Consider the following 14,434-nt stretch of genomic DNA (forward strand, 5'->3'; position numbering starts at 1 on the left):
TAAAAAAATTTTGCTGATCGAATGACTACTATTAACTGCTAAGAATTAGGGAATTAAAAAAACAATAATAATGTTTTAAAAAAATAGAAGGTTGAAAAGGGGCGGCAAGGATGGGGTACTTTTTTTATACGTAAAAATGCACAAATCATATGCATAGGGTCTAGGAAATGGTAATGGACAAATCATATGCATATGGATTAACAAATTGCATATGGATTAACAAATTGTATGGACAATTATGGAAAAAACATATGCTATTGTCAAGTTTTATTGTAAGTTATTTTAAAATTTTCATGAGTCATTTGGTAGTTGGCATTGGTGTCCATATGGAAAAAGCATATGCTATTTTCAAGGTTTATCTTAAGTTATTTTAAAAATTTCAGGGTTTATCTTAAGTTATTTTAAAAATTTCATTAGTTATCTAGTAGTTGGTATTGGGGATATTAAATTTAGAAAATATTCAATTAAATCAGAATTCTTTAATAAGATGCATTTTTTTCTTTGTATCGTGTTCCCAAAATAATCAAAGAATTGGATAAAATGACCAATAAGGGAGTGGATTTTGTCCTTGAAAATTTGATAATCATTAAGAAAGAGAGTTATTTCTCAATCCCATATTGATGTTAAATAAAAAAATTAAGATATTTAAGGCACCATAAAGGTTGGACATAGGTGAAAAAGTTATGGATGATGAAGTATGTGAGCATGAAGTTAATCTCTCTTAGGTCAATGTGGCATGGACTTCCCTTGTGATGATGCAGATAAGGACAAGTTATTGGTCAAGCTTGTTGTCGTGGGACATGTTCGTCCACAACTTTGTTCTTTTTTATAGAGGTCCACATGAGCATGCTAAGCTATACTATGCAATACCATGCCATTGATTATGGGTCACATAGTGTGTTGAGGTCAGATTGCATTAAGGTAGGGGCTCAAATAACAACTACATTGATGAGTAATCTCATCAAAATGTGGAAAAAGATTGAGGATAATGGGGAAATGCTTTGAACGGTGGCTATCGCTTGCCTTAGAATAAATAATTAACTTGGAAGATAGATATTTCGGTGTGCCAATGGTCATCTATGAGTTTAGATTACGCTCTATCCCATGTAATCTACTTGATGGATAATGATGATTCATGAGTGTGCATGTATGTTGTTGTGGGATTGAATCTTATTTTAATTTTAGATTCAGTCACAATCCATGCTTGGGAGGTTTCCTTTCATGGTTTCTATTTGAGACATGAATGATGTGTTTATCACTTCTTTTGCTTTTTCGCTATCTATTACTATGACAAGTTTTTTGGGATCAGACATGTAGATTGCATTGCATGCAACATTCTCTCATCAACTATATTCTCTCCATAGTAGGTTAATAAGAGGATTTCATCACAATGAGGAGCAATTTGGATGGGAAGGAATGATGGATAGCACACAAGGAAATTATGACACAATTTGGGGACATAGCTAGCAACAATTACAACAATTGCAAACTAAAATCATGGAATTACAAATTATTATAATCATATGGTTTGTAGCCTCACTACATCCATGGAGATGCTAATTGATCATAGGAAACTCATTCAATGAAAAAAGGATGTGATTTATTCTTGTGTCAACAACTCAAGGATGTTCAATCAACCATGAAGAAGAAGCAACTTGGTTCCCCTTCCACTGGTAACTTAATAAGCCAATTAAATCTAGACACTCTTGATATTAATGTATCAAGTTCGACTCAAGATATGGATAGAATTCATGGATTTCCTCACAACCCTACTATTGAGATATAAGATGTTGTCCAAATTCTATATACTTTTAGGCGTATTTTAAAAAGTTTATACTACTAGATACTATAGTAATGTAGCCTTTCTAGCCTGGATCTTTCTTAAATTCAAGTAGATGGAAGGTATTGTATGACAAAGCCTTATATCTCCAAGTTTAGAAATATTTGATGTAAGGATGCGCCTCAAACATAGATAATAATATGAATGTAATTTCTAGTTATTGTGAAAATGTTCAAAATATGTAATATTAGTTTATCATAAATAAAAAAATCTTAAGAAAAAATGTTATAACAATGAAATTTAGAAGTTATTCCAAATCATGATTAATTTTTTCAAGGGCTTTTTTTAGTTTGTGGTTATTTTACTTTATTATTTAGATGACAACGAAAGTGATGAGGAATATATTACAATGAAAATGACGAGGAATATACCTAATGCGAATGTTTAAAATGAAATTAATATATAAGAAATATTAATTATGAAAAGAGAATTAATATATAGGATAAGGATGACTTTGCATAACTTTATTATTAAATGATAATGAAGAAGATCATGATGATTAATGGTCATAAAAATGGTTTATTGGACATTAAAGGGATAAGATATTACTTGAACAACCAAACACACAAAATCTTGCTACTGTAGTGGGAAAAAAGAAGTCGGGAAATGTTTTGTGATGGTAGACAACAACATATATAATAATAATGCAAAATATTCTAATCAACAATGGATTGAAGCCCCAGATGCACCTAGATTTAATTCTAAATACACTTTTTTTATGAACTTGAATGTGTGATACACATATAAGGATACGTATAATCATGTATATGGTTCGCAAGATGCAACAGAGGAAACTCTGACTGACTTTATAGAGTCAATTCTTTGATTTTAAACTCATAAATTTTTTATGTTCTGATGCAGGCGGATCGACCCATCCTATTAAAAATCAACAATAACCACTTGTAGAAGGCGAAAATGAGAAAAAGTACTTTTCGTAGACTAAATGTGAAATTTAGGTCTACACTTGCAATGCTGAATTGATCCTCGAAGGCTCTTGCATTAGCCTGGCCTTCTCAATATGATTCTTTATCAGCATGCGACCCATATACATTAAGTAATGAAAAATAACTTACTTGGTCTTTAAAAGATAATTTCACCAAGATAGAAGAAGGGAGGAGATTTGACGTAAGGGATTTATATTTCCTACTCCATCCTATAATCAACCCTCCCAAAAAATCATCAGAGTCCAAGTGATAGTACACCTATCCCTTTTGAAGGATTTCCAAAATTTAACACACTTTGGAGCTCTCACACATAGTATCTTTAATCATAACGACATCCGGGTAGTGAACTTTCAACAATCACTTGAGGGAAAGCCTTTTGGGGGCTCTCCCTAATCCCCTCACTCTGAAGGAAAATATTATTATGAGGCACCATTAGGGAGGGTAAGATTCTCTAGGGGCCCTAGTTATGGAGGCTTTCTTACCTTTGTTTATTTCCAATCTTTCTTTTTCTTGAGCCAAGTGAAGGTTAGACTTCCTACCGACTTTGATAGGTGTAGAGGTGTTCAAGGTGAGACCACTAGAAGATGAAGGGATTTAAGGGGTTCATTTCCAAGGTATGAGAGTGTAACATTTTGATTCTACTCAAGCCAAAAGTGAGGGTTGCCGGGGGAGGGGTGCCTCAACAAAGGGGGGACGAGGATTATGTTCAAGGGAACCTATAGGGGCATGCCCTAAGTCCACTCGGAATAAAACTTGGAAGGCTCAACAATTGCAAGGGGAGAGGGACAAAGGATGAAAACCTAAAAAATAGGGAGGAGGAGAGGAATTATAAGTAGGAAGAGGTACTAGATCAACCATATAGGGGAATCTATTTGCATTCCTTTAGATGGTCCTTCGGCCAAAATCCTTGCACAATTGTGTCACTTGGTATCTTCTTGGACTCTGGCCTAACTCTAGAGATCTAGGGGCATTTACTAGTGTAGTTATTTTTTAGATGTCATGTTTCTCAACATCAATGGCACTTGAGTGGCTGTTTCTAGTAATCAATCATCTATGACCACACCGCACCATCGACACAAAGCTCCACCTTTGCTATCAAACCTAGTCACTGGTTTAAATATACCTAATTCCATGTCATTCAATGGTCCTCTTTGACATTCCATCCATCCTCTATTCCAACAAAGGAGCCCAAATTTTTTTCCTTTGGTAGTAAATGTTTCCAAGCTCCAAAAGTGTAGAGGAAAACTAGGAAGAATTTCACATATTGTTAAATTCTCTACCATCTCCTTCTCTCGGTCAAAGGAAATTATCTAGGGCTTCAACAACAAGCCATCCTTCCCCTAGCTCCATTGTTCTCTAAGGTATGAGCATCGTCCATCCCTAACCAAAACATAAAAACCAATTGGGTGCAGGCCAGGAGATGCACCATAGGGTCATAATCTAACAAATGTTTCCACAAAGAATAAATCCATTTCCTCAAATCCGAAACTAAACAAATTCTAACCCCAAGCCATTCCATCAAGGTTTCATTGTTGTTATTCATCACTTGGGAAATGGAAATTTCCTCTCCCATAGTCAGGTTGATTGTATCACATTGTTGTTAAATACATGAATGATTCCTTCACTCTGGGGGAATATTCAAGAGTATGAGAATTCTCTATATCATCGAATTCCAAAGAAGAATGCCGCAAGGGATTGGGAGCCGGGAGACCAAGGGGAGAAGGAGGTGCGAAAGCCAAGGTGGCCACGTGACGAGGAGAGGGATCCACATGATTAACACAAGAAGAAATATCTGCCACCTACCACGAGTGAGGGAATGTATTGGAGAGGCCATGAGAACCCTTTTCGAGAGAGGAATTAGCCATTTTCTAGCATTCAAATTGACGCTAGAAAATTATACCATGAGGGGCACTGAATTCAAAGTCAATAATTTTGTCCAAATCATCGCCCATTTGTTGCCTTTCTAGATTCAATCATTTGTTTTGAATTTGAGGTTTGGGTTTAACATGCAACTGAGGACTGCATAGGGTCAGAACCTCGTGCCCTAAAAACTATAGGAGGAGTTAGATGGTTGATATCTCCACCATAAATTCGAGAGATGCCCATCACCACAAACCCTCCACATATTTTATATAACATACTTATAGAATATTTATTTATATGGGCTGTATTATTTTGATAGACATCAATCCATGTTAAGCATCAACACACTTACCCTATTATACATCTCATGTTGCCTACGTTAAAACAATTATAAAAGTTAACTAAATTATAACTTTATTCTAACTTATTATTATTATTATTATAAATTATAAAAGATAATATATTAGTTAAATATATATACATTTAAAAAAAATGTAATAATATTCTTAACCATGAAGATTTACCCTCACTTTATCATAAAACTCGTAACTTAAGAGAATGTAGATTTTCACAGTGATTCAATTTGGGGAGAATTTCAAGATAAAACTAGGTCCAAAATTTTTAACTTGTAAATATTTTTTTTTTACAATACTATCAGTAAATACTATAGTTTTATTAATAGAATATTAATATGACATTTCCTTTAAATTAATAATTTTGAAATAAATAAATTAAAATAAAATAAGATCATTCTTATTCTTTAATACCTGAATACTAATTCCATAGAAATAATTAATTGAAAATGTGAAAAACTTATTTATAATAATAATCATACAATATATAAATCATTATTATTAACTTTCTAGCCATATAATATAATTTTTTTAACATGTGTTTGTTTCTAATACGAGAACAAATCATCTTCCTCGCCATGATAGCATGATTAGCTTACTATGTATTAAGAAAATGTATAATTTTAGTTATACTTACTAACTCCAATTTTATTTAATTATACTTTAAAAAACGAAAGGAGCATTTATATATATAAATATTTATAAAATAATTTAAATACATTGAGAAATATGTGCAAGCATTACATCACAATTATGTTAACGAAATATTTAAATTTAATTAAAAAAAAGAAATATATAAAATTTTATTTTAAAATATTATATATTTTTAGATGTTATTGAATTATTAGTTTTATTGTGTTTTAATTAAAATTATATAGTGAACTTATTATTTTTTTTTAATAAAATGACATGCAATATGTTTTTGATATAAAATTTATTTACATTTAAAAAAAATTATAGTTTATTGAGAAGGAGATGTTGCCATGTTAATGTTGGTAAAATTTTTTCTCTAACAAGTATTTTATAGTTAAATATGCCAACTCCATTCCTTTAGTAAAATATGATTGGTTACCAATGTCCAAGATCTTTGAAGTGAGGTACACATATGAGTGTTTGAATATTTCAATAATTGTGAACATGTATCTCACATTTACTTCATTGTTGTTAATTTTCATTTTCTTCTTACTTTTCTCTATGAATTCTAGTCCTCTCTTCCATTAAGAACATGGTTGAATAACCTTGTTCTTCTTAATACTTATCTTATATCTAAAATACATACCATTATTCTGTTAGGATGTCTTTTCATCTTATGCATTGTGGGTGGCAAATATTCAACAATTAAGATGCTAAAATATTGGTAGATATCATTCTTAAATCAATATTTTTACTTTGGATCATGAACAATTAATCAATACAAAGATTACTTTCTACTATGAACCATTAGTCACAAAAAAGAGAACAATGCAAAATTTAAATTCTTATAATGAAGAATAATTGGATTTGAAGTTAAATAAATAAATAAATAAAAACACAAATTTATTATATATATATATGAGATAAAAAAATACAATTTTTAGAACAAACATTAATTATTTAATATTGAAAAAACATTTTAATAACTTATAGTTTAATATAAATCATAGTAAATCCATCTTAGCCGCAAATCTATGAAGTGTTGAACATCATAATCACATATAATTTGTAAATAAGGCTATATTTATGGTAAGCCTGAAGCTATCAAGTGATTACAGGATCAAATCTTCAAACATAAAAAATGATTTAACACCTCTAGAGATTCGAGCTCTCTTGGAGTTTGATATATATAAATATATATATAATCAATCTTTTTAAATAAAAATATCTAATAAAAATATTTATTTTAAAATCTAATATGCTTTATAATTTTAAATTATCTTCTTTTTAAAGTTATTTATAATGTATGAAATTGAAATTAATATTTGAATATTTGTTGAGCAGAGAGTTTCATTCTACAACCCAGTAAGTATGTCGATTAAAAAAATATATTTGATTCACTGTCAACAATAAATAAAATATTCCATGAATGATATAATGCAAAAGCAAAAATGAATATACATGTTTGGTTTGTTTAATTAAAAATATAATAAAACATCAATAATCCCACTTTCATGTCCATACTAAGGAGAAGTGATAAAAATATTTCACTCTCACTTTCAACCATAAATAAAATATCTCGATATCCATATGAAACAACATAACCTTATATCAACTTTATAGAGAAATAAAATAGTCAAAAGTTAAAAAAAAAAATACTATATATATACATCATATAAAGCAATTGGAAAAAAATATATATATTTTTACAATTAAAACATTTTAAACAATTTCACTATTTTATACCAAAATAAAATATGATCCATTTTATATATTACAAGTGCTCTATATATTCATTCATTTAAAAGATCAAATTTATCAAAGTGTTCATATTCATTTTTCAAAAAATCAAATCTATCAAAATATTCATATTCATTCATTCAAAAAATCAAATCAAATCTATCAAGATATTCCCTTGTTTTAATAATAAAGTATTACTGAAATAAAACCCAGAAAAAACATTTGGAGACATGCCACATAATCTGTCACAACCTTGTTCACATATACATAAATATATATAAAAATTTTTTTGGTGATATACCATACATATAAACAAAACCATACTATATGTTATAATCCTGGAGCATGGCCGCATGTCTAACCCACATACCACATAGCTAGCTCTTAATGTCTTGCATTAACAAATAATAAACAGATTGAATTAATGTTGAATCACTTTACAATCCAACATACGAATGCTACCAATGTTACGTTGTAATATTATTTTTCTTATGAAACCATTGACTCTACAGCTGGGCCTAACCATTAACCCACCCCAGTGTACAGTGTTATTAAATGGGCGCGGGGTTTGGCGGTCCGGCCGCAGCCCCTGCCGGCGCCAACTCATTCTCGGCCTTAATGCATATCAGGGCAGGTGGCATGGTCCGTCCATCAGGCCATGTGACACCTCGAGCTCAGAGTCCTCGACCTTCTCGCTTCGTTTTCCCGCTTTGTGTGGACGGTCAAGATCTCGCCTTGGAATTGAAGGGTTGGGATCGATTCAAGGGTTTTAAGTTAATACTTAACCCTTCGGAGCAGGCTCAGGGTTTAATTGTTTACGCGGCCCATCCGGCTCCGCTTGGTTGCTCCAACACTGATTCAAAACCCACCACCGCCGTTTCCACTACCTGCAACTTCGCCGAAAGCCATGAGGTGCCAACAATAGACTTACACAGGTAAATTTATCTGGTTCTGAACTTAATGGTTTGTTTGGTTACAGTCTTACTATTAATCGTAGCAACTTATTGCTAATTGTTCCTCTTCACTGGCAGTGTGCAGGTGAAATTGTTCAAATCCTATTTCGATGGTGTCAAGGTAGCCAACCTCGACGGTTCAACCCTCTTCGGCGACAAGAGGTAGGCTCTTCCTCCTTATTGCGTTTCTTTGCATACACGAGCTCTAAGCTCCCAGACCCTGAGTTATTCTTGTCATGTTTTGTTACAGACCGCCATTCATATGCGGGTTTTCTTTGCTGCAAATTACTGAGGTATTCTCCCAAAGGGAACCCTCATAGTTTACGTTTTAGTTTTAATGTCTGGTTGAGTGCATAACCTGCCTGGTGAGTTATTGTTCACGGCGGAGCTCCTGTTTTGATTTATATACTTCATGGATTAATTGTGTAGCATATTGCCCTTGAGGCATACCCGAACTTGAGTCACAGAATTTAATGTGTGGCATACGGCACTGGTCTTGGCCGTAATGCTTGATTTAGGGTTAGCGGTTCCAGGTTTTGATTTTATTTAAAGTTGTTGCTATTTATCTTTGTAAAAGCACTGGTTACCCTTCCAGGGTTACGCCATTGATAATATTTTTGTTGAATGATTTATGGACATATTGCTCTGTCCGTTCCTCAGGAATGGTTTACGCCTTGAACAAATGGTTATTATATAGATCCTGCGTGCTTAGCATTTTTAATACAGTGCATGTTTAATTGCAGTGCATGTTTCAGTTAATTTGATATTGATGAATTCCTTTTATATCTATAAACAAGCCGCTCGTCTCAAAGACGGCTGGGCTCATATATTTACTCAGGTTATGCTACTGTTTTCGAGTAACTTATATCGGTATTTTTATGTGTTCCTCGCCTTAACTGGCTTTTGCAGCAATTGTTCTCGGTTGGTTATAATGGTAGCATCATATTGCTCCTTTTCTTTACAAATATTGAAATACCCGCATGTTTAGAGTTTCGTTTCCTTCCTGGTTAGCATGCACAGGGTTCTTGTGTTGAATCTCATTTTCCTTTTATCGCTCTTGTTAACTGATTTCGTTGTTATTGTATTTACCAACGTTATGTCTTGAAGCACTGTTTGTAAATGGTTACGGTATGGCTTCTCTCTGTACAATCTGCAGAATAAATTTCATGTCTGGATTGGTCTGTTGAATCTAATATTTTCACAGTTTTCATATAACCCACAATAGATTCTTCTCTTCCCCGACACTGGGGTTAGAATCCGCCTACCGCTGTGTTTTCTTCACGGGCGCTGGGGGTTCCAGACTCGTTCTTGTTGGTAACTTATATGTACAGTTTGATGATATTCAATGTAAGCAGCACCGTCGGTCTCGTTAATGGCTTCTTCTTAACACAATATACCTCTGTTTTTATGATTATTACATGGCATGTTTTCTTTCCTGTAAACAGTCTTTTGTTTAGACTACACCTATGTAGTCTCATTAATAACAGAACTAGCTTCAGGTCATGATATCGACTATTATTCTGTCTGTAATTTAATCCTACACTTATGCAGTCATATAAATACTGTGATAGTCTTTTTCTTTAAGAAGTAAAGTACGGTTCTTGTTTAACTATTGTAGTCCACTGTAAGCTCCTTATTTAATTAAACAAGGACTTTGTGGGTTGAAACCGTACCTGGTTCACCAGAGTCATAAATAGATACTCAAGCAAGTCACCTGTGCTTCGAGTCTGCTCTTCCACCCATCTGTGAGATCCCTTCATCCGACGGAAATCTCCCCTCGAGCCATCTTGCAGGCCTTCAGCCCTCAACAAGATCTGTGCACTTTGTGCCTGGTTATCTGGTCCTTACCAAACTTAACCAGTTGTTCTTTTGTATTTTCTTTTCCTTTCTTTCTTTCCCTTGGAAAGATCTCTTCTGTCTGTCCCAATAGCACAGAACTTCCCCCTACCCTCAGGACTTTTCCTGTTTAGGAGGGCAGTTTCAATCAGTTATTACAACTGATTTCTTTCTTTGAAATCCACCTCCCAGAGGCTGCCAGCATTTCAAGAATATATTTAAATTATTCCATAATGTAGTTTATCACAGTTTTTGTTTCTATTAACATAAAACAACAACTACTATATTGTCTTTTAACATAGTAAAAATTCACATTTACATTTTCTGGGGTCATTACATCTCCCCCTCCTATGATTGGACATCGTCCCGATGTCTGTTTCCCTTAAACAAATTTGGGTAAGCTGCTTTGAGGAGTTCCTCATCCTCCCAAGTGGCCTCTTCAGGCCCATAGTGCTGCCACTGCACTTTAGCTTGGAAAATAACCCATTTCCGCAGCCGCACTTCTCTCCGGTCGAGAATGTTCAGTGGTTCGACCAGAACCTCGCCTTCCGGCTCGACCTGCAATCAGCAACAGATTGGGTTATTTCCTTGTTTAAGAACAAAGCTTATCTAGAATGACTAGATTAATTCTTACCCTAACATTCTGCCATTGGATCACATGTTTAGGATCGTAGATGTATTGTTTTAGTACGGAAACGTGAAAAACATTGTGAATCTTAATATGGCTTGGTAGGGCGAGTTGATAAGCTACTGGCCCTACTCTTGCCAGGATTTGGAAAGGTCCAAAATAGCGAGGTGCGAGCTTGGCACACCCACTCCACTGCAAGGTACTCCTTCTGGTTTGAATCCTTACAAAAACATGGTCTCCGACCTGGAATTCTTTGAACCTTCTCTTTCGGTCTGCAAAACTTTTTTGTCTGTCCTGAGCAGCCTTTAAGTTGTTACGCACCTTCTTCACCATGTCTTCCATTTCTTTGAGCATATCCGGGCCAAACCTTAACCTATCCTCAGGTCCACCCCAACTTGAGGGTGTGCGGCACTTTCGCCCATACAGAACCTCAAAGGGACTCAGCTGTGTTGACGTATGATACCCGTTATTATACGTGAATTCAACCAGGTGGAGGTATTCCTCCCACTGGGTTGGTTGCATCATAACACATGCTCTCAACATGTCCTCCACTACCTGGTTTACCCGCTCCGTTTGACCATCGGTCTGAGGATGATAGGCTGTACTAAAGTTTAGTTGTGTCCCCAGTTCAGCAAACAATGTCCTCCAAAAAGTTGACGTGAACTTAACATCACGATCTGAGATTATTACCTTCGGAAGTCCATGCAACTTGAACACATTTTGCATGAAAATATGAGCAATTTGCACAGCTTTATACGTGGATTGTACCGGTATAAAGTGTGCTGCCTTACTCAACTTATCCACTACTACCATAATGGAATCATTATTTTTCTTTGTTCGAGGCAACCCGGTTATAAAGTCCATGGAAATGGTCTCCCATTTCCATTCCGGAATGGGTAAGGGTTGTAGCAACCCTGCTGGATGCAAATGCTCCGCTTTAATCTGTTGACATTCTAGACATCGCGCTAGATATTCAGCTACCTCCTTCTTCATTTTTGGCCAATAGTATTCCTTCCGAAGTGCGACGACCATTTTCTGGTATCCTGGATGCCCGGTGTAATGGCTGATATGGAATTCGTCTAGAATCAGTTTTCTAAGACTATCTTCATTGGGCACATACAGCCTTTTATGGAAATACAACATTCCGACATCGTCTAACTCGTATCCTTGTTGTATTTCCTTATCAAAAAGTTGTTGTACCTGCTGTTTAATTTGCTGATATACAGCATCTTGATCAGCTGCTAATTTTATCTTTTCAAGTAAGGTACTCTACCATTTACTGACCGAAATTCTGCACACACATTGCACCTTTCGACTCAATGCGTCAGCTACCCGATTTTCCTTTCCCTTCAAATGCTTTATTTCAAAATCAAACCCACTTAAGAAGTCTGCCCAATGAGCTTGTCTCGTATTTAAGGTGGGTTGACTGAAATAATTTGTTAAGCTGTGAGGATCTGTCAACAACAGAAATTTTCTTCCCAAAAGGTAATGTCGCCACATTTTTAGTGCATGGATAACAGCTGCTAATTCCAAATCGTAAGCAGAGTATTTCTGCTCATGTTCCTTTAGTTTCCTTGATTCGTATGCAATCACTCTTCCTTCTTGCATCAGCACTCCTCCCACACCTTCTTTACTCGCGTCAGTACAGACCACGTAATCCTTATTAGGATCAGCTATACTCAAGATGGGCGCGGTGGTGAGTAAGTGCTTGAGCTGCTCAAAGCTCTGCTGACATTCTGGGGTCCACTTAAATATCTTTCCCTTCTTTTGTAAGGAGGTGATAGGGTATGCTACCCTTGAAAAGCCTTCCACAAATCTTCTATAATAACCAGCTAGTCCCATAAAGGACCTAATGTCTGCCACGTCCTTTGGCACGGGCCACTCCATTATAGTTCTGATTTTTTCAGGATCTACTGCAATCCCTTCTTTTGTGATTACATGGCCTAAGTATTGTATCTCCTCCTTAAAGAAATCACACTTACTAAACTTTGCGTATAATTGATGTTCTCGCAAAGTTTGCAACACCACTCTAAGGTGTTCCTCATGCTCCTTCCTTGATCGAGAGTAAATCAAAATATCGTCTATGAATATCAGCACGAATTTATCTAAGAACTTATGAAACACACTGTTCATCAAACACATGAAGGTAGCAGGTGCATTGGTCAGACCAAAAGGTAGCACTACAAACTCGTAATGCCCATACCGCGTTCTGAAGGCTTTCTTAGCGATATCCTCCTCTTTAATTCTGATCTGATGATAACCAGATCACAGATCGATCTTAGAGAACACCGTTGCCCCCTTCACTTGATCAAAAAGTTCGTCAATCCGGGGCAAAGGATATTTATTTTTGATCGTGAGCTTATTCAGCTGACGATAATCAATACACATCCGAAAAGTTCCATCTTTCTTTTTGACAAATAACACTGGGGCTCCCCAGGGTGATACACTGGGACGGATGTAATTTTTGTCTAGCAGCTCCTGCAGTTGCATTTTTAATTCTGTTAGTTCTGGTATGCTCATTCGGTATGGTGCCCGCGACACGGGTGCTGCTCCCAGAATCAATTCAATGGTGAAATCCACATCTCTTTTAGGTGGTAATCCCGGTACTTCCTCGGGAAAAACATCTGCAAATTCTTGTACCACCGGAATGTTTCCCAGCATAGCAGTTTTATCCTTCTGATTTGCATATCCCACCTGAATAGCGTAGATCTGACATTTCTTCTTGATGCATTTAGCTAACTGGGATGCTGTAATGGGTCGAATTTGTACGGGATGCTTGATTCCTTGTAATTCCTGTTGCTCTCCACGGTCATACTTATAGTAAATGGTCTTTGTCTTGCAATTCACTAAGGACCAGTGTTTCTCCAGCCAATCCATCCCAATCAGGATGTCATATGAACCCAAGGGTAGTATGTTTAAGTCTGCCACTATTGGCTGCACTGCTATGGTTAAAGAGCAATTATTTATTTTGGCCAAGACCCGTCTCTTGGATCCTGTAGCTAATTGGACCAGCCATGGATTTCTGAACTTTTCAGATTGTAACTTACACTGCTCTACTATCTTTGGGCTAACATAACTTAAAGTAGCTCCTGGATCAATAAGAACAGCTATAGAAAGGTTTGAAATTTTACCTTCAAATTCAACCATAGACGGCTGGTATTCCACTTGGCGGTCCTCCAAGGCTGCATTAATTCTGGGTACACTACGTGCCACGTCCCCAATGGTCGATGCTTCATGAATTTGGGATATCTGGTCCGTCCCTTTTCGCTGTGGGCAGTTTTTAACATAGTGAGGTCCTCCACAGCCCCAGCATTGAACTGGGGGTCTAGTCATCCCTTCACCTTCTGGCCTAACAGGCTGCTCACTTACTCTTGATTCACTTATTGACCTAGCTCGGGGCGCACTCTTTGCTACAGGTCTGCTGTTTAATCCTTTACCAGCTCCCTTACTTCCATTGCTGCGACCTCCCTTGCTGCTTCCAACCATCCGACTACTCCTTTTTTCATTCCATCTTTTATTTGAAGTATCCCCCTTCTGTTTATTCTGCTGGTAGCAGATCCTTGCTTTACGAATAGCCTCATCCATGGTTCTAGGATTGTCAAACTCAATCCTCTCTCTTATATATGAAGGTAAGCTGCTCACAA

The sequence above is a fragment of the Pinus tabuliformis genome, chromosome 3_2 (assembly GCF_031772625.1).
Source record: "Pinus tabuliformis cultivar Carrire ecotype Pingquan chromosome 3_2, CPIR1, whole genome shotgun sequence".
Lineage (NCBI taxonomy): Eukaryota > Viridiplantae > Streptophyta > Pinopsida > Pinales > Pinaceae > Pinus > Pinus tabuliformis.